This window comes from Aulostomus chinensis, chromosome 1 (assembly GCF_037954235.1).
Source record: "Aulostomus chinensis isolate RoL2024-O1b breed Wild chromosome 1, RoL_Achi_v1.0, whole genome shotgun sequence".
Classification (NCBI taxonomy): domain Eukaryota; kingdom Metazoa; phylum Chordata; class Actinopteri; order Syngnathiformes; family Aulostomidae; genus Aulostomus; species Aulostomus chinensis.
The window spans coordinates 35,210,047-35,236,524 of NC_141320.1; the positions used below are offsets into that span (position 1 = coordinate 35,210,047).

Genomic DNA, 26,478 nt, shown 5'->3' on the forward strand with positions numbered 1-26,478 from the left:
ACATGACTGTCAGCTTCACTTTGAGGTTGTTCAAAACTCTTACTACATTACTGTCAGCATCACTTTGAGGTTATTCGAAACTTTCACTACATTACTGTCGCATCATTTTGAGTTTTTTAGCAATTCTTATGACATCAGTGTAGCATCATTTAAACGTTAGTTTCAACTCTTCCTACATTACTGTCAGCATCATTTTTAGTTTTTTAGCATCTCTTACTACATCACTGTAGCATTATTTTGAGTTCATTAGCAACTCTTCCGACATCACTGTCGCATTATTTTGAGTTAAGTAGCAACTTTTACTACATTACTGTCGCATTATTTTGAGTTCAGTAGCAACTCTTACTACATGACTGTCAGCATCATTTTGAGGGAGTTTGAAACTCTTACTACATTATTGTAAGTATCACTGAGTTTATTTGCAACTATCACTACGTTACTGTTAGCATCATTTTGAGTTCATTAGAAATTCTTCTGAAATCACTGTCGCATCATTTTGAGGTTATTAGCAATTCTTCCGACATCACTGTCGCATTATTTTGAGGTTCGTAGCAACTCTTAGTACAAGACTGTCAGCATCACTTTGAGGTTTTTCGAAACGTTCACTCCATTACTGTTAGCATCATTTGGAGTTCATGAGCAATTCTTACGAATTCACTGTCGCATCATTTTGAGATCATTAGCAATTCTTCCGACATCACTGTCGCATTATTTTGAGGTTCGTAGCAACTCTTACTAGATGTCTTTCAGCATCACTTTGAGGTTATTCGAAATACTTACTACATTACTGTAAGCATCACTGACTTGATTAGCAACTATCACTACATTACTGTTAGCATCATTTTGAGGTTAGAAGCAACTGTTACTACATGACTGTCAGCATCACTTTGAGGTTGTTCGAAACACTTACTACATTACTGTAAGCATCACTGAGTTTCTTTGCAACTATCACTCCATTACTGTTAGCATCATTTTGAGTTCATGAGCAATTCTTACTAAATCACTGTCGCAATATTTTGAGGTTCGTAGCAACTTTTACTACATTACTGTCGCATTATTTTGAGGTTCGTAGCAACTCTTACTACATGACTGTCAGCATCACTTAGAGGTCATTCGAAACACTTACTACATTACTGTAAGCATCATTTTGAGTTCATGAGCAATTCTTACTAAATCACTGTCGCATCATTTTAAGATCTTTAGCAATTCTTCTGACATCACTGTCGCATTATTTTGAGGTTCATAGCAACTCTTACTACATGACTGTCAGCATCACTTTGAGGTTATTCGAAATACTTACTACATTACTGTAAACATCACTGACTTGATTAGCAACTATCACTACATTACTGTTAGCATCATTTTGAGTTCATTAGCAATTCTTCCGACATCACTGTCGCAATATTTTGAGGTTCGTAGCAACTTTTACTACATTACTGTCAGCATCACTTTGAGGTTATTGGAAACTTTCACTCCATTACTGTTAGCATCATTTTGAGTTCATTAGCAATTGTTACTACATCACTGTCGCATCATTTTCAGATCTTTAGCAATTCTTCTGACATCACTGTCGCATTATTTTGAGCTCCGTAGCAACTCTTACTACATGACTGTAAGCATTACTGACTTGATTAGCAACTATCACTACATTACTGTTAGCATCATTTTGAGTTCATTAGCAATTCTTCCGACATCACTGTCGCATTATTTTGAGGTTCGTAGCAACTCTTAGTACATGACTGTCAGCATCACTTTGAGGTTATTCGAAAGTTTCACTCCGTTACTGTTAGCATCATCTTGAGTTCATGAGCAATTCTTCCGACATCACTGTCGGAATATTTTGTGGTTCGTAGCAACTTTTACTACATGACTGTCAGCATCACTTTGAGGTTATTCGAAAGTTTCACTCCATTACTGTTAGCATCATCTTGAGTTCATTAGCAATTCTTACTAAATCACTGTCGCATCATTTTGAGATCATTAGCAATTCTTCCGACATCACTGTCGCATTATTTTGAGGTTCGTAGCAACTCTTAGTACATGACTGTCAGCATCACTTTGAGGTTATTCGAAAGTTTCACTCCGTTACTGTTAGCATCATCTTGAGTTCACGAGCAATTCTTCCGACATCACTGTCGGAATATTTTGTGGTTCGTAGCAACTTTTACTACATGACTGTCAGCATCACTTTGAGGTTATTCGAAAGTTTCACTCCATTACTGTTAGCATCATCTTGAGTTCATTCGCAATTCTTACTAAATCACTGTCGCATCATTTTGAGATCATTAGCAATTCTTCTGACATCACTGTCACATTATTTTGAGGTTCATAGCAACTCTTACTACATTACTGTCGCATTATTTTGAGGTTCGTAGCAACACTTACTACATGACTGTCAGCATCACTTTGAGGTTATTCGAAAGTTTCACTCCATTACTGTTAGCATCATCTTGAGTTCATGAGCAATTCTTCCGACATCACTGTCCCAATATTTTGAGGTTCGGAGCAACTTTTACTACATTACTGTCGCATTATTTTGAAATTCGTAGCAACTCTTAGTACATGACTGTCAGCATGACTTTGAGGTTATTCGAAACGTTCACTCCATTACCTTTAGCATCATTTTGAGATCATTACCAATTCTTCTGAACTCACTGTCGCATCATTTTGAGATCTTTAGCAATTCTTCCGACATCACTGTCGCATTATTTTGAGGTTCGTAGCAATTCTTAGTACAAGACTGTCAGCATCACTTTGAGGTTTTTCGAAACGTTCACTCCATTACTGTTAGCATCTTTTTGAGTTCATGAGCAATTCTTACGACATCACTGTCGCATCATTTTGAGATCATTAGCAATTCTTCCGACATCACTGTCGCATTATTTTGAGGTTCGGAGCAACTCTTCCTCCATGACTGTCACCATCACTTTTGAGGTTATTCTAAACACTTACTACATTACTGTAAGCATCACTGAGTTGATTAGCAACTATCACTACATTACTGTTAGCATAATTTTAAGTTCAATAGCAATTCTTCCGACATCACTGTCGCAATATTTTGAGGTTCGTAGCAACTTTTACTACATTACTGTCGCATTATTTTGAGGTTCGTAGCAACTCTTACTACATGACTGTCAGCATCACTTAGAGGTCATTCGAAACACTTACTACATTACTGTAAGCATCATTTTGAGTTCATGAGCAATTCTTACTAAATCACTGTCGCATCATTTTAAGATCTTTAGCAATTCTTCTGACATCACTGTCGCATTATTTTGAGGTTCGTAGCAACTCTTACTACATTATTTTTGCATTATTTTAAGGTTCATAGCAACTCTTACTCCATTACTGTTAGCATCATTTTGAGTTTTTGAGCAATTCTCACGACATCACTGTAGCATTGAATTGAGTTCATTAGCAACTCTTACTAAATGACTGTCAGCATCACTTTGAGGTTTTTCGAAACCCTTACTACATTACTGTAAGCATCACTGAGTTTCTTAGCAACTATCACTCCATTACTGTTAGCATAATTCTGAGTTCATTAGCAATTCTTCCGACATCACTGTCGCATCATTTTGAGATCATTACCAATTCTTCTGACATCACTGTCACATTATTTTGAGGTTCGTAGCAACTCTTACTACATTATTGTTGCATTATTTTAAGGTTCGTAGCAACTCTTACGTAATTACTGTCAGCATCACTTTGAGTTTTTTAGCAACTATCACTACATTACTGTTAGCATCATTTTGAGTTGTTGAGCAATTCTCACGACATCACTGTAGCATCAAATTGAGTTCATTAGCAACTCTTACTAAATGACTGTCAGCATCACTTTGAGGTTCTTCGAAACTCTTACTACATTACTTTAAGCATCACTGAGTTTCTTAGCAACTATCACTACATTACTGTTAGCATAATTTTAAGTTCATTAGCAATTCTTACTAAATCACTGTCGCAATATTTTGAGGTTCGTAGCAACTCTTACTACATTACTGTAAGCATTTCTGACTTGATTAGCAACTATCACTACATTACTGTTAGCATCATTTTGAGTTCATTAGCAATTCTTCCGACATCACTGTAGCATTGAACTGAGTTCATTAGCAACTCTTCCTACATGACTGTCAGCATCACTTTGAGGTTGTTCGAAACACTTACTACATTACTGTTAGCATCATCTTGAGTTCATTAGCAATTCTTCCGACATCACTTTCGCAATATTTTGAGGTTCGTAGCAACTTTTACTACATTACTGTAAGCATCACTTTGAGGTTATTTGAAAGTTTCACTGCATTCCTGTTAGCATCATTTTGAGTTCATTAGCAATTCTTACTAAATCACTGTCGCATCATTTTGAGATCATTAGCAATTCTTCTGACATCACTGTCATATTTTTTTGAGGTTCGTAGCAACTCTTAGTACATGACTGTCAGCATCACTTTGAGGTTATTCGAAACTCTTACTACATTACTGTAAGCATCACTGAGTTGATTAGCAACTATCACTACATTACTGTTAGCATCATTTTGAGTTCATTAGCAATTCTTCCGACATCACTGTCGCAATATTTTGAGGTTCGTAGCAACTTTTACTACATTACTGTCGCATTATTTTTAGGTTCGTCGCAACACTTACTACATGACTGTAAGCATCACTTTGAGGTTATTCGAAAGTTTCATTCCATTACTGTTAGCATCATTTTGAGTTCATTAGCAATTCTTTCTACATCACTGTCGCATCATTTTGAGTTCATTATCAATTCTTCTGACATCACTGTCACATTATTTTTTAGGTTCGTAGCAACTCTTAGTACATGACTGTCAGCATCACTTTAAGGTTATTCGAAACGTTCACGCCATTACTATTTTCATCATTTTGAGTTCATTAGGAATTCTGACTAAATCACTGTCGCATCATTTTGAGGTTCGTAGCAACTCTTCCTACATTATTTTTGCATTATTTTAAGGTTCATAGCAACTCTTACTACATTACTGTTAGCATCTGTCCCATTATTTTGAGGTTCGTAGTTTATTAGCAACTATCACGACATTACTGATGGCATCATTTTGAGTTCATGAGCAATTCTCACGACATCACTGTAGCATTGAATTGAGTTCATTAGCAACTCTTACTAAATGACTGTCAGCATCACTTTGAGGTTGTTCGAAACTCTTACTACATTACTGTAAGCATCACTGAGTTGATTAGCAACTATCACTACATTACTGTTAGCATCATTTTGAGTTTATTAGCAATTCTTCCGACATCACTGTCCCATTATTTTGAGGTTCGTAGCAACTCTTACTACATGACTGTCAGCATCACTTTGAGGTTGTTCGAAACACTTACTACATTACTGTAAGCATCGCTGACTTGATTAACAATTACCACTACATTACTGTTAGCATCATCTTGAGTTCATTAGCAATTCTTACTACATCACTGTCGCAACATTTTGAGATCATTAGCAATTCTTCTGACATCACTGTCACATTATTTTGAGGTTCGTAGCAACTCTTACTACATTACTGTCAGCATCACTTTGAGTTTATTAGCAACTATCACTACATTACTGTTAGCATCATTTTGAGTTTTTGAGCAATTCTCACGACATCACTGTAGCATTGAATTGAGTTCATTCGCAACTCTTACTAAATGACTGTCAGCATCACTTTGAGGTTGTTCGAAACTCTTACTACATTACTGTAAGCATCACTGAGTTTCTTAGCAACTATCACTCCATTACTGTTAGCATCATTCTGAGTTCATTAGCAATTCTTCCGACATCAATGTAACATTATTTTGAGGTTAGTAGCAACTTTTACTACATTACTGTCGCATTATTTTGAGGTTCGTAGCAACACTTACTACATGACTGTAAGCATCACTTTGAGGTTGTTCGAAAGTTTCACTCCATTACTGTTAGCATCATTTTGAGTTCATTAGCAATTCTTACTACATCACTGTCGCATCATTTTGAGATCATTAGCAATTCTTCTGACATCACTGTCGCAATATTTTGAGGTTCGTAGCAACATTTACTACATTACTGTCGAATTACTTTGAGGTTCGTAGCAACTCTTACTAAATGACTGTCAGCATCACTTTGAGGTTATTCGAAACACTTACTACATTACTGTAAGCATCACTGAGTTGATTAGCAACTATCACTACATTACTGTTAGCATCATTTTGAGTTCATTAGCATTTCTTCGGACATCACTGTCGCAATATTTTGAGGTTCGTAGCAACTTTTACTACATTACTGTCGCATTATTTTGAGGTTCGTAGCAACTCTTACTACATTACTGTAAGCATCACTGAGTTTCTTAGCAACTATCACTCCATTACTGTTAGCATCATTTTAAGTTCATTAGCAATTCTTACTACATCACTGTCACATCATTTTGAGATCATTAGCAATTCTTCCGACATCACTGTCGCAATATTTTGAGGTTCGTAGCAACTCTTACTACATTATTGTTGCATTATTTTAAGGTTCCTAGCAACTCTTACTACATTACTGTCAGCATCACTTTGAGTTTATTAGCAACTATCACTACATTACTGTTAGCATCATTTTGAGTTGTTGAGCAATTTTCACGACATAACTGTAGCATTGAACTGAGTTCATTAGCAACTCTTACTAAATGACTGTCAGCATCACTTTGAGGTTGTTCGAAACTCTTACTACATTACTGTAAGCATCACTGAGTTTCTTAGCAACTATCACTACATTACTGTTAGCATCATCTTGAGTTCATTAGCAATTCTTCCGACATCACTGTCGCAATATTTTGAGGTTCGTAGCAACTTATACTACATTACTGTCGAATTATTTTGAGGTTTGTAGCAACACTTACAACATGACTGTAAGCATCACTTTGAGGTTGTTCGAAACTCTTACTACATTACTGTAAGCATCACTGAGTTGATTAGCAACTATCACTACATTACTGTTAGCATCATTTTGAGTTCATTAGCATTTCTTCGGACATCACTGTCGCAATATTTTGAGGTTCGTAGCAACTTTTACTACATTACTGTCGCATTATTTTGAGGTTCGTAGCAACTCTTACTACATTACTGGAAGCATCACTGAGTTTCTTAGCAACTATCACTACATTACTGTTAGCATCATTTTAAGTTCATTAGCAATTCTTACTACATCACTGTCACATCATTTTGAGATCATTAGCAGTTCTTCCGACATCACTGTCGCAATATTTTGAGGTTCCTAGCAACTCTTACTACATTACTGTCAGCATCACTTTGAGTTTATTAGCAACTATCACTACATTACTGTTAGCATCATTTTGAGTTAATGAGCAATTCTCACGACATCACTGTAGCATTAAATTGAGTTCATTAGCAACTCTTACTAAATGACTTTCAGCATCACTTTGAGGTTGTTCGAAACTCTTACTACATTACTGTAAGCATCACTGAGTTTCTTAGCAACTATCACTACATTACTGTTAGCATCATCTTGAGTTCATTAGCAATTCTTCCGACATCACTGTCGCATTATTTTGAGGTTCGTAGCAACTCTTAGTCCAAGACTGTGAGCATCACTTTGAGGTTATTCGAAACGTTCACTCCATTACTGTTAGCATCATTTTGAGTTCATGAGCAATTCTTACTAAATCACTGTCGCATCATTTTAAGATCTTCAGCAATTCTTCTGACATCACTGTCGCATTATTTTGAGGTTCGTAGCAACTCTTACGACATGACTGTCAGCATCACTTTGAGGTTATTCGAAACACTTACTACATTACTGTAAGCATCACTGACTTGATTAGCAACTATCACTACATTACTGTTAGCATCATTTTGAGTTCATTAGCAATTCTTCCGACATCACTGTCGCAATATTTTGAGGTTCGTAGCAACTTTTACTACATTACTGTCACATTATTTTGAGGTTCGTAGCAACTCTTACAACATGACTGTCAACATCACTTTGAGGTTATTCGAAATGTTCACTCCATTACTGTCGCATCATTTTGAGATCTTTTGCAATTCTTCTTACATCACTGTCGCATTATTTTGAGGTTCGTAGCAACTCTTACTACATGACTTTCAGCATCACTTTGAGGTTATTCGAAACTCTTACTACATTACTGTAAGCATCACTGAGTTTATTAGCAATTATCACTACATTACTGTTCGCATCATTTTGAGTTCATTAGCAATTCTTCCGACATCACTGTCGCAATACTTTGAGGTTCGTAGCAATTCTTACTACATCACTGTCGCATCATTTTGAGATCATTAGCAATTCTTCTGACATCACTGTCACATTTTTTTTAGGTTCGTAGCAACTCTTCCTACATTACTGTCAGCATCACTTTGAATTTATTAGCAACTATCACTACATTACTGTAAGTATCATTTTGAGTTTATTGGCAATTCTTACGACATCACTGTAGCATTAAATTTAGTTCATTAGCAACTCTTACCACTTTACTATTTCATTTTTTAAGGTTCGTAGCAACCATTACTACATTACTGTAAGCATCACTGAGTTAATTAGCAACTATCACTACATTACTGTTAGCATCATTTTGAGTTCATTAGCAATTCTTCTGACATCACTGTCGCATTATTTTGAGGTTTGTAGCAACACTTACTACATGACTGTCAGCATCACTTTGAGGTTATTCGAAAGTTTCACTCCATTACTGTTAGCATCATTTTGAGTTCATTAGCAATTCTTACTACATCACTGTCGCATCATTTTGAGATCATTAGCAATTCTTCTGACATCACTGTCACATTATTTTGAGGTTTGTAGCAACACTCACTACATTGCTGTCAGCATCACTTTGAGTTTATTAGCAACTATCACTACATTACTTTAAGCAACATTTTGAGTTTTGAGCAATTCTTCTGACATCACTGTCGCAATATTTTGAGGTTCGTAGCAACTTTTACTACATTACTGTTGCACTATTTTAAGGTTCTTAGCAACTCTTACTACATTACTGTCAGCATCACTTTGAGTTTATTAGCAGCTATCACTTCATTACTGTTAGCATCATTTTGAGTTGTTGAGATATTCTCATGACATCACTGTAGCATTAAATTGAGTTCATTAGCAACGCTAACTGCTTGACTGTCAGCATCACTTTGAGGTTGTTCGAAACGCTTACTACATTACTGTAAGCATTACTGAGTTTCTGAGCAACTATCACTACATTACTTTTAGCATCATCTTGAGTTCATTAGCAATTCTTCCGACATCACTGTCGCAATATTTTGACGTTCGTAGCAACTTTTACTACATTACTGTCGCATTATTTTGAAGTTTTTAGCAACACTTACTACATGACTGTCAGCATCACTTTGAGGTTATTCGAAAGTTTCACTCCATTACTGTTAGCATCATTTTGAGTTCATTAGCAATTCTTACTACATCACTGTCGCATCATTTTGAGATCATTAGCATTTCTTCCGACATCACTGTCGCATTATTTTGAGGTTCGTAGCACCTCTTACTACAAGACTTTCAGCATCACTTTGAGGTTATTCGAAACGTTCACTCCATTACTGTTAGCATCATTTTGAGATCATTACCAATTCTTCTGACATCACTGTTGCATCATTTTGAGTTCATTAGCAATTCTTCCGACATCACTGTCGCAATATTTTGAGGTTCGTAGCAACACTTACTACATGACTGTCAGCATCACTTTGAGGTTATTCAAAACTTTCACTCCATTACTGTTAGCATCATTTTTTGTTCATCAGCAATTCTTACTAAATCACTTTCGCCTCATTTTGAGATCTTTAGCAATTCTTCTGACATCACTGTCGCATTATTTGGAGGTTCGTAGCAACTCTTACTACTTGATTGTCAGCATCACTTTGAGGTTATTCTAAGCACTTACTTCATTACTGTAAGCATCACTTTGAGTTTATTAGCAACTATCACTACATTACTGTTAGCATCATTTTGAGATCATTCGCAATTCTTCCGACATCACTGTTGCTTTATTTTGAGGTTCGTAGCAACTCTAACCACATGACTGTCAGCATCACTTTGAGGTTATTCGAAACTTTCACTACATCACTGTCGCATCAGTTTGAGATCATTAGCAATTCTTCCCACATCACTGTCGCATTATTTTGAATTCATTAGCAACTCTTACTACATTACTTTCAGCGTCACTTTGAGGTTATTCGAAACTTTCTCTACATGACTGTTAGCATCATTTTGAGTTCGTTAGCATTTCTTCCAACATCACTGTAGCATTATTTGGAGGTTTGTAGCAACTCTTACTACATCACTGTAGCATTATTTGGAGGTTAGGAGTGACTCTTACTACATGACTGTCATCATCACTTTGAGGTTGTTCGAAACACTTACTACATTACTGTAAGCATCACTTTGAGTTTATGAGCAACTGTCTCTATATTACTGTTAGCATCATTTTGAGTTTATTAGCAATTCTGACGACATCACTGTCGCATCATTTTTAGATCATTAGCAATTCTTCTGACATCACTGTCACATGATTTTGAGGTTCGTCGCAACTCTTACCACATTACTGTGTCATTATTTTAAGGTTCGTAGCAACTCTCACTACATGACTGTCAGCATCACTTTGAGGTTGTTCTTAGCACTTACTTCATTACTGTAAGCATCACTTTGAGTTTATTAGCAACTATCACTACATTACTGTTAGCATCATTTTGAGATCATTAGCAATTCTTCCGACATCACTGTTGCATTATTTTGAGGTTCGTAGCAACTCTTACTACAGGACTGTTAGCATCATTTTGAGATCTTTAGCAATTCTTCTGACATCACTGTCGCATCATTTTGAGGTTCGTAGCAACTCTTACTACATGACTGTCAGCATCACTTTGAGGTTGTTCAAAACACTTACTACATTACTGTAATCATCACTGACTTGATTAACAACTATCACTACATTACTGTTAGCATCATTTTGAGTTCATTAGCAATTCTTCCGACATCACTGTCGCATTATTTTGAGGTTCGTAGCAACTTTTACTACATGACTGTCAGCATCATTTTTAGGTTACTCGCAACTCTGACCACATGACTGTCAGCATCACTTTGAGGTTGTTCAAAACACTTACTACATTACTGTAAGTATCACTGAGTTTATTAGGAACGATCTCTACATTACTGTTAGCATCATTTTGAATTTAATAGCAATTCTTACTAAATAACTGTCGCAATATTTTGAGGTTCGTAGCAACTCTTCCTACATGACTGTCAGCATCACTCTGAGGTTATTCGAAACTTTCACTACATTACTGTTCGCATCATTTTGAGTTCATTAGCAATTCTTACTACATCACTGTCGCATCATTTTGAGATCTTTAGCAATTCTTCTTACATCACTGCCGCATTATTTTGAGGTTCGTAGCAACTCTTACTACATTACTTTCAGCATCACTTTGAAGTTGTTCGAAACACTTACTACATCACTGTCAGCATCACTGAGTTGATTAGCAACTATCACTACATTACTGTTAGCATCATTTTGATTTCATTAGCAATTCTTACTAAATCACTGTCGCATCATTTTGAGATCATTAGCAATTCTTCTGACATCACTGTCACATTATTTTGAGGTTCGTAGCAACTCTTACTACATTACTGTTGCATTATTTTAAGGTTCGTGGCAACTCTTACTACATGACTGTCAGCATCACTTTGAGGTTATTCGAAACTTTTACTCCATTACTGTTAGCATCCTTTTGAGTTCATTCGAAATGCTTCCGACATCACTGTCGCAATATTTTGAGGTTCGTAGCAACACTTACTACATGACTGTCAGCATCACTTTGAGGTTATTCGAAACTTTCACTCCATTACTGTTAGCATCATTTTGAGTTCATTAGTAATTCTTACTACATCACGGTCGCATCAGTTTGAGATCATTAACAATTCTTTTGACATCACTGTAGCATTACTTTGAGGTTCGAAGCAACTCTTACTACATTACTGTTCATCATCACTTTGAGTTCATTAGCAACTATCACTACATTACTTTTAGCATCATTTTGAGGTTAGAAGCAACTCTTACTACATGACTGTCAGCGTCACTTTGAGGTGGTTCGAAACACTTACTACATGACTGTCAGCATCACTTTGAGGATATTCGAAACGTTCACTCCATTACTCTTTGCATCATTTTGAGATCATTACCAATTCTTCTGACATCACTGTCGCATCATTTTGAGATCTTTAGCAATTCTTCCAACATCACTGTCGCATTATTTTGAGGTTCGTAGCAACTCTTACTACATGACTGTCAGCATCACTTTGAGGTTATTCGAAACTTTCACTCCATTACTGTAAGCATCACTGAGTTGATTAGCAACTATCACAACATTACTGTTAGCATCATTTTAAGTTCATTAGCAAATCTTCCGACATCACTGTCGCAATATTTTGAGGTTCGTAGCAACTTTTATTACATTACTGTCGCATTATTTTGAGGTTTGTAGCAACTCTTAGTACATGACTGTCAGCATCACTTTGAGGTCATTCGAAACGTTCACTCCATTACTGTGAGCATCATTTTGAGTTCATTAGCAATTCTTCTAAAATCACTGTCGCATCATTTTGAGATCTTAAGCAATTCTTCTGACATCACTGTCGCAGTATTTTGAGGTTCGTAGCAACTCTTACTACATGACTGTCAGCATCACTTTGAGGTTCTTCGAAAAACTTACTACATTACTGAAAGCATTACTGACTTGATTAGCAACTGTCACTACATTACTTTTAGCATCATTTTGAGTTCATTCGCAATTCTTCCGACATCACTGTCGCAATATTTTGAGGTTCGTAGCAACTTTTACTACATTACTGTCGCATTATTTTGAGGTTCGTAGCAACTCTTACTACATGACTGTCAGCATCACTTTGAGGTTATTCGAAACACTCACTACATTACTGTAAGCATCACTGAGTTGATTAGCAACTATCACTACATTACTGTTAGCATCATTTTGAGTTCATTAGCAATTCTTCCGAAATCACTGTCGCAATATTTTGAGGTTCGTAGCAACTTTTACTACATTACTGTCGCATTATTTTGAGGTTCGTAGCAACACTTACTACATGACTGTCAGCATCACTTTGAGGTTATTCGAAACACTTACTACATTACTGTAAGCATCACTGACTTGATTAGCAACTATCACTACATTACTGTTAGCATCATTTTGAGTTCATGAGCAATTCTTACTACATGACTGTCAGCATCATTTTGAGATCATTAGCAATTCTTTTGACATCACTGTCGCATTATTTTGAGGTTCGTAGCAACTCTTACTACATTACTGTTAGCATCACTTTGAGTTTATTAGCAACTATCACTACATTACTGTTAGCATCATTTTGAGTTCATTAGCAATTCTTACTACATCACTGTCGCATCATTTTGAGATCTTTAGAAATTCTTCCGACATCACTGTCGCATTAGTTTGAGGTTCGTAGCAATTCTTAGTACAAGACTGTCAGCATCACTTTGACATTATTCGACACGGTCATTCCATTACTGTTAGCATCATTTTGAGATCATTAGCAATTCATCCGACATCACTGTCGCATTATTTTGAGGTTCGTAGCAACTCTTAGTACAAGACTTTCAGCATCAGTTTGAGGTTATTCGAAACGTTCAATCCATTACTGTTAGCATCATTTTGAGTTCATGAGCAATTCTTACGACATCACTGTCGCATCATTTTGAGATCATTTGCAATTCTTACGACATCACTGTCACATTATTTTGAGGTTCGTAGCAACTCTTACTACAAGACTGTCAGCATCACTTTGAGGTTATTCGAAACTTTCACTCCATTACTGTTAGCATCATTTTGAGTTCATGAGCAATTCTTACTAAATCACAGTCGCACCATTTTGAGATCATTAGCAATTCTTCTGACATCACTGTCGCATTATTTTGAGGTTCGCAGCAACACTTACTACATGACTGTCAGCATCACTTTTGAGGTTATTCGAAACACTTACTACATTACTGTAAGCATCACTGAGTTGATTAGCAACTATCACTACATTACTGTTAGCATCATTTTGAGTTCATGAGCAATTCTTACTACATCACTGTCGCATCATTTTGAGGTTCGTAGCAACTCTTACTACATTACTGTCAGCATCACTTTGAGTTTATTAGCAACTATCACTACATTACTGTTTGCATCCTTTTGAGTTAATCAGCAATTCTCACGACATCACTGTAGCATTGAATTGAGTTCATTAGCAACTCTTACTAAATGACTGTCAGCATCACTTTGAAGTTGTTCGAAACTCTTACTACATTACTGTAAGCATCACTGAGTTTCTTAGCAACTATCACTACATTACTGTTAGCATCATCTTGAGTTCATTAGCAATTCTTCCGACATCACTGTCGCAATATTTTGAGGTTCGTAGCAACTCTTACTATATGACTGTCAGCATCACTTTGAGGTTATTCGAAACACTAACTACATTACTGTTAGCATCACTGAGTTGATTAGCAAGTGTCACTACATTACTGTTAGCATCATTTGGAGTTCATTAGCAATTTTTCCGACATCACTGACGCAATATTTTTAGGTTCGTAGCAACGTTTACTACATTACTGTCGCATTATTTTGAGGTTCGTAGCAACACTTACTACATGACTTTCAGCATCACTTTGAGTTTATTAGCAACTATCACTACATTACTGTTAGCATCATTTTGAGTTCATTTGCAATTTTTACAACATCATTGTAGCATTATTTTGAGGTTATTAGCAACTCTTCCTCCATTACTGTCGCATCATTTTGAGATCATGAGCAATTCTTCCGACATCACTGTAGCATTATTTTGAGGTTTTGAGGTACCTTTGTTTGTAACCTCGTCCCCACTGATCCTGGATCTGCTCGACGTTCCTGCCTGTTAAAAGGAAGGTTTTCATCACCACTGTTGCAGGATGTGCTGCTGGTGGAGAATTGTTGGGTGGAGGTTCATTGAAGGAGTTTGGTGCTGGACCTGCTCTACTAGTAAAGAGTCAGGAGAGAACTTTGTTGTGATTTGGTGCAATACAAATAAAATTAACTTGACCAGTGTCATTTGTGGTCTTTTGTTAATTGCGTGTCACATTAAATTATTGTTGGTCACTTTTCTAGCAACAGTCTCACAGTGTCAAGATAAGAACACTTCTACTTTTGATGATGACAGTTTATTTCAACACTGAACTTCATCCAGTTCCATGTTGTCAAACACTGGAACCTCCACAGCACCTGAACAGGGACTTGAACCCTGGACCCTCACATTAAAAGTCTGATGCTCTACCGTCTGAGCTCCTCAGGCTCTTTCTACAGCATTGAGACAGGAACAGAAACACCTGTGAAGGTCAAACTGATGCTTTCTTGACTTGTTCAGTCCTCCATGTTGAAGTCCACCAGGCTTTTGATTGGCTCTGATTCTCTGTGGCAAAATCCAACAAGAGGCTCCAAAAATGTCCTGAATGTCACAAGAATGCACAGGACAAGATGTTAGTTTCCTTCATGTCTGCAGTTCCTCCACTGGAAAGTAAAGTCAATGCTGCTCCTCTGCTGAAACCTGGGATCGGACCAGGGACCTTTAGATCTTCAGTCTAACGCTCTCCCAACTGAGCTGGTTCAGTTCTGAGGGAGGGCCCTGCTTCTCTCATTTATAATCTCTTCCACTCTCACTGGACCTTCGAGAGGATTGGAGCTTCTGAAGTCCTGACACATTGAACAGTTCTCCAGGACCAAACTGAACGAACTGAAGAAGCTTCTTGGAACTCTAAACTTCTTAACTCACTTTCTCCAAGAACTGTGCCTGGACGAAGGCCGTTTCCAGCTGTCCTTCAAGCTGACGAGGGCCAAGTTTGATGACCTGTTTGTGAGGATATCAAGGATGGACACCAACTACAGGCTCCAGGTCCGTTGACATGACTTCCCTGACACCAGGGGAATGTCAGTGCTGACAGGCTCTCTGGACTCATTGTCATGAGAATTTGTCACATCAGTTGAATATCTTCACATACGTGAATTCATTGAAGGAGTGTGGTTCTGGACCTGCTCTACCTGTCAAGTGTCTAGAGAGAACTTTTGTTGTGATGTGGCACAATATAAATAACATTGACTCGACAATAAATCGACTCTTTCCCCCAACCGTTTAAAGCAAACAGCCGTTCCCACTGATCCTGGATCTGCGCAACGTCCCTGCTTTTTAAAAGGAAAATTGTCATCATTACTTTTGTAGGATGTGCTGGCTGATGGAGAATTGTTGGCTATGAACTCACTGAACTCACTCCAAGTCAATAGTTTTGAGCAAACTCATGACTCCTGATGTTTAACTCAATTGTTTGTTAAACACAGAGATCCAGGTGTAGTCCCTCTATGTTCATCCACTAAACTAGAATAGAGTTCTCCTCTTTCCATGGTGGAACAAAGAAGGGGGAGGGTCAATAAGAATATGATCTTTGGACGTTACAGCATCTAAAGACTCAAATCCATATTTCAGGATACATATTTGAGAGGGAGGAAACAGTGATGGGAGGCTGGAGGCTTGAAGGGCTTGATTTTTAGCGGCCAGTGAAGCCACCTTTTGCTGGCTGAGTCCCAGAGACTCATGGAGGCTCTTTGTGGAGGATTTCCACGAGAGAGTCCAGCATGGAAACTTGTTAGTTTCCTGTCAATTGAGTCCAGGATGTCCCCGAGGTCCTTATTGGGTGATGAGGGTGCGCTGGACGGTCAGCTTCTTTTGGGAAGTGGGGTCGCCACGTTACCGGTCCTCCCCACGACGGGTCGGTGGCAGCACTCGTCTACGTTCTCCTGCAGACTTTCTGCGGTTCCTTCTTCCAGATTTTATTGATGAGGATTGTTGTGGATGAGAGAATTGAAAATTCTTACTGCAGTTTGAGGTTTTGATGATTCAAACTGTGTAGATTGGCGTTAAGAAGTTAGCTTGTTAGGATAAATTCAGGTGTGAGCCACCACACTGAATCAGGCACAGGTAGGACGTTCACCCTGACATGGAACATCAACAGCTTAACGTTGCTGGCAGGACTCCAACCTGAGCAGGGAGACCCCAATGGATTTCTAGTCCATCGCCTTCACCACTCAGCCACAACGACCACATTCACACACACATTTGAAGAGGATGGATATCCACAAAATGATCTTAATTTCTGTCACAAGCCCATTTGTGTGAGGTCCTATTTTCTCTTTTTCAGCATCCCTTTGTTTCCAGGTCTCTAATAAGTGCAGAATTACAAAGACAAGCAAGCTGGATCCATCCTGGGCAGGTGATAGGAGCCATTGACCACTGGCCAGAGACCCTGGCACAGACGTTGGGGGTGGTGAGAGAGAGCATTTCTACAATTATATTCTACATTTATAGAAGTCTACAATCCTACAATTTCATTGAGCAGACGCTTTTGTCCAGAGCCACGTACGTACATCACATGTATAGAATATATATGTTCCTCTTTCATCGACTGATTAACCACTAAATGCAGTCAAATGCCAGTAAATTCTGAGTATTTATTCATTATTCATGATTATTTATTATTTTTGAATCCATTTTCACTGTCACTCTTCTGTTCATTTTCAGTTTGATTCATAAAAATGAACAAACTTTGACATGTTTTCTTCTCTTGTGTGTCAACAACTTTGGATTGGGAATCTCCTGACAAACAGACCACATGACCAGGAGGAAGTGATGTTGGTGAGTTTGGCCCCTGAGCTCAAGACAGTTGGGACCAATAAAGGACAGCTTCAAATGCAGCTGTGAAGCCTCTTTGTCAGCTGGGAGGAACGACAGGTGTCTCCCTCTAGTGGCTCCTCACAGCAACACCAGCCTCATTTCAAACACATGCATCCACCACCTCACTACCAAAGGCCAGTTGGGCCTGGACAGACAGGAGAGTTTCAAGTGTTGGACAAAGGTCTTTAAGATGTTCTTATTAATTCTATAACATCTGAGATTAAAATCTATGGAATTACAACCAACAAGCAGTCAAACACCTGATCAGATGCTCCTTCATCAGGCTGAGAAGAATCAATCTAAACTGGGATGAAGAAAATTAACTGAGAGGAGAAACCTCCTGATTGGCTGACATGGACCCACCTGATCCATGTCAGCCTTGTTGGAGCAGAAAGAGGTGGATCAGAGGAATCAGTGGATCAAGACTCAGGTGGCAGATGAAGAATCTCTGTATTCACAATGGAGTCAGAGAAATCTTCCAACGTGAGAGAACGTGACAGACCATTTTATACCAAAGACAGGCTGTGTGTGTGTGTGTGTGTGTGTGTGTGTGTGTGTGTGTGTGTGTGTGTGTGTTTATGTGCAGACTTTTCCCTGGAACAACGTTTTTTATTTGAAGCAAGAAAGCAAGAGCCTCCAGATCAAAGTCAGAATTGATGATGATGTCATCAGGGCTTTGATAGTGTATTTATTTGTACCTAGAATTCTGTCTTTGATCTCAGGAGGACGTGAGAGAAACTCAACTTTAAAAAGTATATGAGAGCATTCAGCTTGGTTAGAAAACATTTTGACTGTTGAACAGTAGAGTTTGTTAGAAACAGTTTACAACACTCAGAATTAAATTGAAGATACAAAAACCTTCCACACTTAAATCCTGTCTCTAACTTCAAACTGGGGATGAACATTTTTATAATCAATCTGTCTCTATGTGTTGGCCCTGCCATGGACTGGTGACCTGTCCAGGATAAACCCCGCCCCTCACCTGAGGGCTGCTGGGATAGGCTCCACCCCCTAGGAACCATTGCAGATCATCAATGACCAAAGCTACTAAGGAGGATTACAGAGTTTGGGAGTCAGTGACTTAATAGAGTCAAACAAAGGGTTGAACCTGAATGAGACAGTCACCCTTCAACATGGGGCCATGGCAGAGTGAACCAAGAACACTACAATGGGGGTGAGAGTGGAGCCATGATGGACTCACAGTTCATCACCTCCACCATCATGTGGACCACCTGATCACCTCTCCCTCAACCTCTAAATAACTCATTCCCTGACCGGGAATCGAACCCGGTCCGCAGCAGTGAAAGCACCGAATCCTAGCCACTAGACCATCAGGGACCACACTGAGCTCTCCAACAACAGAGACTATAGACAATGACTCAAGAACACAGGACTCTGTGGTCTCAGCTTGAGATACAGAGGGTCCACCAAGACCACCACACACCTCAGCCCCCTAAAGACAGTCCACCCCCAGGATCCTGCCCCCTCTGCTCCAACTCAGCCCTTCATTCATAACTGACTTTCGCTACGTCCGAACTGCCAAGTACCAACCTACGTCCTCCTGCTACGACCTAAACATGGCGGCACCACTCAGACACCCTAGAAGATTGGTGGGGAAGCACGACCTCTGCTGGCAGAGCACAGACACTGCAATTAGGTAGACAGCACCAACGAAAGCCCCACCTGCTGGCCTGACTGTGGTACTGCACTCCACTCTGAACAAACCCTTCACTCATTCTCTATCATTAAGGACATTAACGCACCTGTACAGGTGTGTTCACATTATATACATATTATATATTTATGCTTGGCTGTTTTTGATGAACTTGGGCGGTACTCTGGTGCAGGGATGAGGTCATGGAGCTGATCTGGGAGCAGTCCTGATGTTAAATGCTGTGATGAAGGACAGTGTGGAGGAAAAATGAGTCAATTTTAAATTGTCAACAGTTCAACGTTGTTGGCAGGACTCCAACCTGAGCAGGGAGACCCCAATGGATTTCTAGTCCATCGCCTTCACCACTCGGCCACAACGACCACATTCACACACATTTGTAGGAGACTGAAATTAGACAATGAAAGTTCATGTCAGCACAGTCAAATATTTTTTTGTCCTCTCTCAAAGACAAACTATTTGTGTGTGTGTGTGTGTGTGTGTGTGTGTGTGTGTGTGTGTGTGTGTGTGTGTGTGTGTCAGTGTTGTGACTGAGCAGTGAAGAAGACGACCTTCTGACTCCATTTTCTTTGTTGCTCTTCTATCAGTTCCTCAGTTTCTCTCATCAAGTGAAGCAGCTTTGACAGGTTTACTTCTCTGTGTGTTCACAACTTTGGTCTTTAAACTCCTGACAAACTCACCACGTCACACATTTGGTGAATTAAAGCAACAAATAATGACATCATGATGATTCAGGTTAGGGGGCACGGCCTGGAGGCAGAGTGGCCGTCTAGCAGAGTTGCTGGTTCAGTTCTCACTTCAGCTGGTGACCATGTTGAAGTGTCCTTGAGCAAGACACTGAGCCCCTCATTGCTCCTGATGACCAGCATCCAAGACCAACAAGCTTCTGATTGGCTCTGATTCTCTGAGCCAAAGTCCAACACAGGAAACAGAAAATCTTGAGGTTGTCTCACATTTTTTAAAGAAACTCAGCACAGGACAGTGATAGGAGGCTTGTTTCCTTGATGTGGGCTTCACCTCCACTGTTGTCCACATTTAAATGCTGGCTGATGCTGGTCCCCTGTTGAAACCTGGACCAGACCAGGGACCTTCAGACCTTCAGTCTAACGCTGTTCCAGCATTGGATGAAAGAGACTGGTGCTCTTATCTTCTTCAACACTGACTTGTTCTACCAGGACAAGAGAATCTGAGCTTGGATGTCATTTAGCAGTCAAAGGCTTGTTAAACTGGTCAACATCAGCTGGTGTTCACTCTGATGATGTAGCGATGGTCTGGATTCTTCCCTCTGGAGCACCAAGCTGCTGGGAAGAAGCCTGATGATGTCAGAGTTGTGTTCAGTGGCTCCTGCTGGGTCCATTTCTGAGAAATGGGCTCCAAAGAGTTCAGCTGTTTGAAAGGTCAGGGTTGCTGTTAGCAGACGAGGTGGCCGAGTGGTTCAGGCGATGGAGTGCTAATCCATTGTGCTCTGCATGCGTGGGTTCCAATCCCATCCTCGTCGCAAGTGTCTCTAGTTTCTGCTCCTAGATTATGAAACGACTTTGAACTGTGAGGCTTTTAACTGACACAGATACCAGTTGAGTCAACTTCCCTTTCACATCCTGACCAAAACAACTCTGACACCCAGAACTCACATGTGTCAATCACCTCTGGAGAAGGTCCCGCCCCCTTAGAGCCATAAATCCTCCCATCAGTGAAGAAAACTGAAGACGCCTCTTGGATGAGAGCTGAAGTGTCTTCTAGAAACCTGAAACAGTCCACTTGGAACGTTTAAATAATTCTACAATCCTACAGTTTCACTGAGCTTTTGTCCAAAGCCACGTGCATGTATCACATGTATATAATATATATGTGACACTCTTTCATCTACTCATTAACCAAAAATGCAGTCTAATACCAGTAAATTTGTGCAGAAGAAAACATTATTTGTGCTGCTTCTTTATTCATTTATTTAGTTTAGTTAGTATTTTTTAATGTGTTTTCTTTCAATTCACATTTTGTCCATTAACTTCATAATCAGAGTCTCTATCTCATCACATGACTAAAGTCTGGGTTCTGTATTGGTGGTAAAACATCCTTCCATGCCCCTCACTAGTTTGCACACAGAAAAGCATATTTTACTGGTTTCAGATCTCTTAGCTTGTTCTCTCTCTTAAACCAGCTGAGGCAGCTTTCATTGTGTGATTGATTTTAAAATATAAAGATGGAACAGAACCATTGGAATCAGATGTCAGGACATTTGAAGGAATGTCAATCTCCTGTTGAAATGTTGCAGTGTGCAGCTGAGGCTCTCTGGCAGTGGCACCAGGAGCCCCAATGGCAGAACCTGGACCCTCCTGGAGGAGAACCACAGGTGAGGGCCTTCTTGGCTCCAGATTGATGGAAATCAAGTGTCTGAGGCTGTTAGCAGCCATGAAGTTGATCTGGTTGGCACTGGTATTTGTTCTTGCTGCAGCTCAGGAGTGATTCAGGAGAAGAGTTTCAGAACAGCCAAGGTTGGGGACTGGAATTTTAAAATGTCCCCTGGAACCAAACAACCTGGGGAGGTAAAACCTCCAATCATAGCCACTCAGATGCAGCAGCAGAAGAAGCTGTCATCCACCCTGACAGTCAGAGCATCAAGTCAAGAAAACATCACCATCTTGTAGTTCCAAACCTCCACCTGTCAGATTCAGCTACTTCTTATTGTGGGACTTTAAACTTGAACACCATGGAATTTGGACAAGGAGTTTTCCTTCCAGTCCAAACATCATCGTCCAGCCTCCAACCAGAGGTCCATCAGTTATCATGGAGCCACAGGTGGAGTCTGGATTCTTTTCTAGAATGAGACGGCAATGAGAGTCCTGCCAAGTGACATCACTGACATGAATGGATGACTTCAGTCACGTGACTGGATGACTTCAGTCATGTGACTGGAGGACACCCAGATAGCAAAGGTCCACTCATGTGTGTCCTCACTGCTCCACAGGTCTGTCAAATGTTCTGTAAAATAGTTGGACCCAGCAGACCTGCTAGATTAGGAGTTGATGGAGTCGTTGCAGATACCAGGGTCCAAAGTCCAGCTTGAACCTGGTTTGTGCAGTTCTTTGTCAAGCTAGCAGCCATTCTTTTCACTGCCAAGCTAAAGTGACTTCTGTCAACAAAGGTCAACATACAAAAGGATATTTCTGCTGGCAGTTCAAGATTTTGATCAAACTCCTTTTTCAGAGCTGGAACCTTCCTCTTGTGTCAGCTTTCTGTTCCCATCTCTATGGTAACGGTCAGTTTTGACCCACGTCTTCAATCAGCTGTCAAATAAACTATAACAATTTTCTATCCTCCAAGTTGTTTCCATCTCTTGGTGACCTTGTTAGGCCTCCTTATCCATGGAAATATTGGTTTGAAGATTTAGTTGTGGGCCTCTGGACCTTTTTTTAGTCACTAAACCCTGGATTTATTTTTTCAGCAACAGAACTTTAATACAAACACAAAATGAAAAGCAGAACAAGCCAGAACCCAAAATATGGATTTGCAAGGTCAACAAACAACAACCAGTCAAGCAAACCAAACCAACAGAAACCAACTACAAATTGTTTGAGTCATGACAAAGTCCAGGACCCACTTTTCACCCTACAATGTAAACCAATGGGAGGCTGTCTCCTCAGACACACATAGCCTCAAACTGACGCTTCTCTCGTCTACACTGTAACTCTCTCCACTTCACAAATAACTTCACTACATTCCTGACAAAAATGCCTACTAAAATATGTTACATTCAACTTTTGACCACAATCTGGGGATTGATGAGCATTTTTCAAACAACAAACTCTCCAAAAATCCTCTCTCCTCTCCACTCAGACAGAGAGCAGCGGGGGAGGGGCTCTTAAGAGGCTCAGCTCTGATTCTCACTTGGTGTCACACTGAGGCTTCTACCTCCTAAACTACAAGTCCCACCGCTCTCATAAAATACATCCTTGGATTCAGGACGACTCCTGCTACTGGGCTGCAGTGGACAGAAGGAGGCTCAGGCCCTAACAACACTGCCTCCAGCTTTAATTAAGACCTCAGTTTTGTTCTCTGCCTCCATGACAGGTTAATGGACATCAACTGGTCCTGAGTCACCAGGAGACACAGACATGTCCAGCTGAGTGACATCAGCAGGACTGTGGAGGTTTATACTGAGTCTCCTGACGACAAGTGGCAGTACAGAGATATTAAAGAGGGTCTGAGCTAAAACTGAACCTTGGGGAACTTCAACCTTTGATCTCAGAGTTCTGTTTTTGATCTTAGAATTCTTTCTTTGATCTCTCCTTGATTTCTCAATGATTTCTTTGTGGACTCCAATTGTCTTTGATCTCTCAGTGAGACAAAGACATAGCAGCTCCAACCTCAGCCTCCAGGAGGCCCTGATCCTCTAGTGGTCAGTCCTCTGTGTTGTGGCTGCAGCAACCCTGGTTTGAATCAGGGTCCCAGCAGCAACATTCCTACTGACTACTGTTTGTTGTTCAACTGGACAGTTTGTCTGGTGAAGCTCTCTCAGACACTCCTTTCTTCATCCTCCCTTCAGGCTCAGCAGCATCAGAGTCAATGTGTCTGACTAGGATCAGAACCCTCAACCTGGAGGCTGTGGTCCAATGAGAACACATCTGACAACCAATCAGAGGAGGGTCTGTTTGACTCCTGAAAACTCCATTAAAGCTGAGAGGAACTTGTTCTTCACCTCCAAATTCCCTCCCTGCACGTTGTCTCTGCAGAAATCATTCAAGTCCAAGTTGAACCTTAGACTAAAAGCTCCCAGTAGGTGATGCAGGCTCCACCTCACTCCTGGTTCTGGAACCTCACCAGTTCTTGCTCTCTCACCACTTGGATCTCATGTTCCTGACATCTCAGAGCTTGTTTCCTATCCACCTGTCTCATGTTGATGAGGTCATCCAGCCTGATGATCTCTAGGTTCTCCTTTGAGTGGTTCCCTCTGGGAGAGTTCTCTCTCTGTAACTTGTGTGTGTTTGCTCGTATCCTGTTTCTCCTTGACAGCACTTTAGTGTTTTTACCACTGGTGTCTCATCTGTGGTTCACCTTTTATTTGACTTCTTTGTCAAAGATGAAGGTGTTTGTGGTCATCCATCAATCATGTGATGGCTCATGTGACTGTGAGTCTGATGGAGAGCTTGTAGCGTCTCTCACTGTGATCACTTCAGGCTATTGAAGGTACTCAGATGTAGCCTGACTAGCTCAGTCGGTAGAGCATGAGACTCTTAATCTCAGGGTCGTGGGTTCAAGCCCCACGTTGGGCGTTCATCTTGAACATCCCTGCTTGTCCTCTCACTTTCTGCAGCTGTGATTGGGAATTGAAAGAAAAATCACTGAATGAACAACACAAACACAGACTGTGTCTGAAGTTCCACACCTGCACCTGACTCAGAATGAAAAACCAGTGTGGACTCAATTGTATGTCAATACTGATTCTGGAGAAATTTCTTTGTGTGTATTGATGGACGCGAGCCAAGCAGAAATTCCCCACAATGCAATAGGGCGGCGTTTGGTCAGTGTTGAGCAGGCGTCAGTCTGACAATGATGTCATATTATTGTGTCATCACCTGACCAGACCCAAAAGTAGGCTCAGGTATCAGTTTCTTCTCAATGCTAATGTCTGCTAGCTTAGTCTGCTACTTTGATGGCTCTGCCTGCTCAAAGGTCCAGACCCCTGGATGTGGTGGTTCCTACCTGAATGTAGATTCTGTCAGCTCATGTTGTTAAATCAACTCACCAGGAACACCAGTAGATTTCAATGGACTGACAATGAGTCTCATTGAATGGGTGTCTCGTCCAACGAGAAACACTCAGTCTCAGGTTGAAGCTCATCAATGAGGTCTTGTGGATCAGTGGCTTGCATGAATGAATGAGTTGGAAGACTTCTTGGAAATTAAAGAGGATTTAATACAATTAAGAAAACCCTTAAGACAGAGTGATAATTCCAGCAGAGTAATTAAGGCCCATATTGAGTAGCAGGTATGAATTAGCCTGGATTTATCTGAGCTTCAAGTAGACGGCTAAGAGGCAGGTGGAAAGGTGTGTAGGATGAACGATGGTGACCTCCAACCAAATGAAGAGGACTGAGTGGAGGCTGACCAGCTCTACGGAGTCAGGCGGAGTTTGGCAGCGAGACAGGAGTCCAGGCCTGAATCGGTGAAAACCAACGTAACCGGCTCACGTTCTCAGCTGGATTCTCCCATCGATGTACGACGCCTCTCCAACGAACTGGTGGGAGGACGGCCTCCAAAGCCTCCACCTCGTCGACCGTGGCTCCCGCTGAGATTCGCTCGATGAAGAAGGGAAGCGCGTTGATTGGCTACCCTCTGGTCTCAGGCTGCTGGCTGCCTGGACTAAGCTGCTCTTCTCCGACACAAAGGTGGCTTCTCTCTCTTCAAGGCTCACAGGAGGTCAAGAGTGTAGCGACCGTGAGCCGAGATCGATGATGAATTACAAAAATAGAAAATCAAAAAATAAATTAGAGGAATAGAAAAGAAAAGGGGGGGGGGGGGGCGGACCAGCTGCTCTAGGAGCTCACACACAAAGGGCAGAAACAAGAAGCACTGAAGAGAGCGCCAGCAGTGGATGGTGCCACCACTGTTACAGTAAACTGGTCCGCCTCAGAGCAGTGACCTTTGACCTGTGAGGGGTTGTTGGCCAATCAGCACACTTTGCTGTCTTCAGTCCTTCTCAGATATCAACAAATGAAGCTGGTTGAACAGACAGCAATCATCATCACTCAGAGACATCACCTGGAGAGGAAGACTGCTCCGAGTTCTGACAATGACAGTGAAGAGACAAGGAGAGCTGGACAACCACAGACAGTGAAACATTCGGAACATCATGTTGATACACTGTGTGTGTGTGTGTGTGTGTGTGTGTGTGTGTGTGTCAGAATCGGAATCAGAATCTTTTATTTTCGTTGTTGGGGGGGGGGGTACACTGACAATAGTTAGAGCGCTCTTCCAGAGCCACTGTGCACCACAGAATGCAGATACAAAGAAAAGATAGA

At 40.3% G+C, this 26,478-nt stretch overlaps 1 non-coding gene across 1 annotated transcript; it reads left to right on the forward strand.

Moving 5' to 3' along the window:
* The first annotated feature begins 24,657 nt into the window (after positions 1 to 24,657).
* Positions 24,658 to 24,730, forward strand: trnak-cuu (transfer RNA lysine (anticodon CUU)). The gene has a single exon. It is a non-coding gene; the product is annotated as a tRNA-Lys (tRNA).
* Positions 24,731 to 26,478: the final 1,748 nt, after the last annotated feature.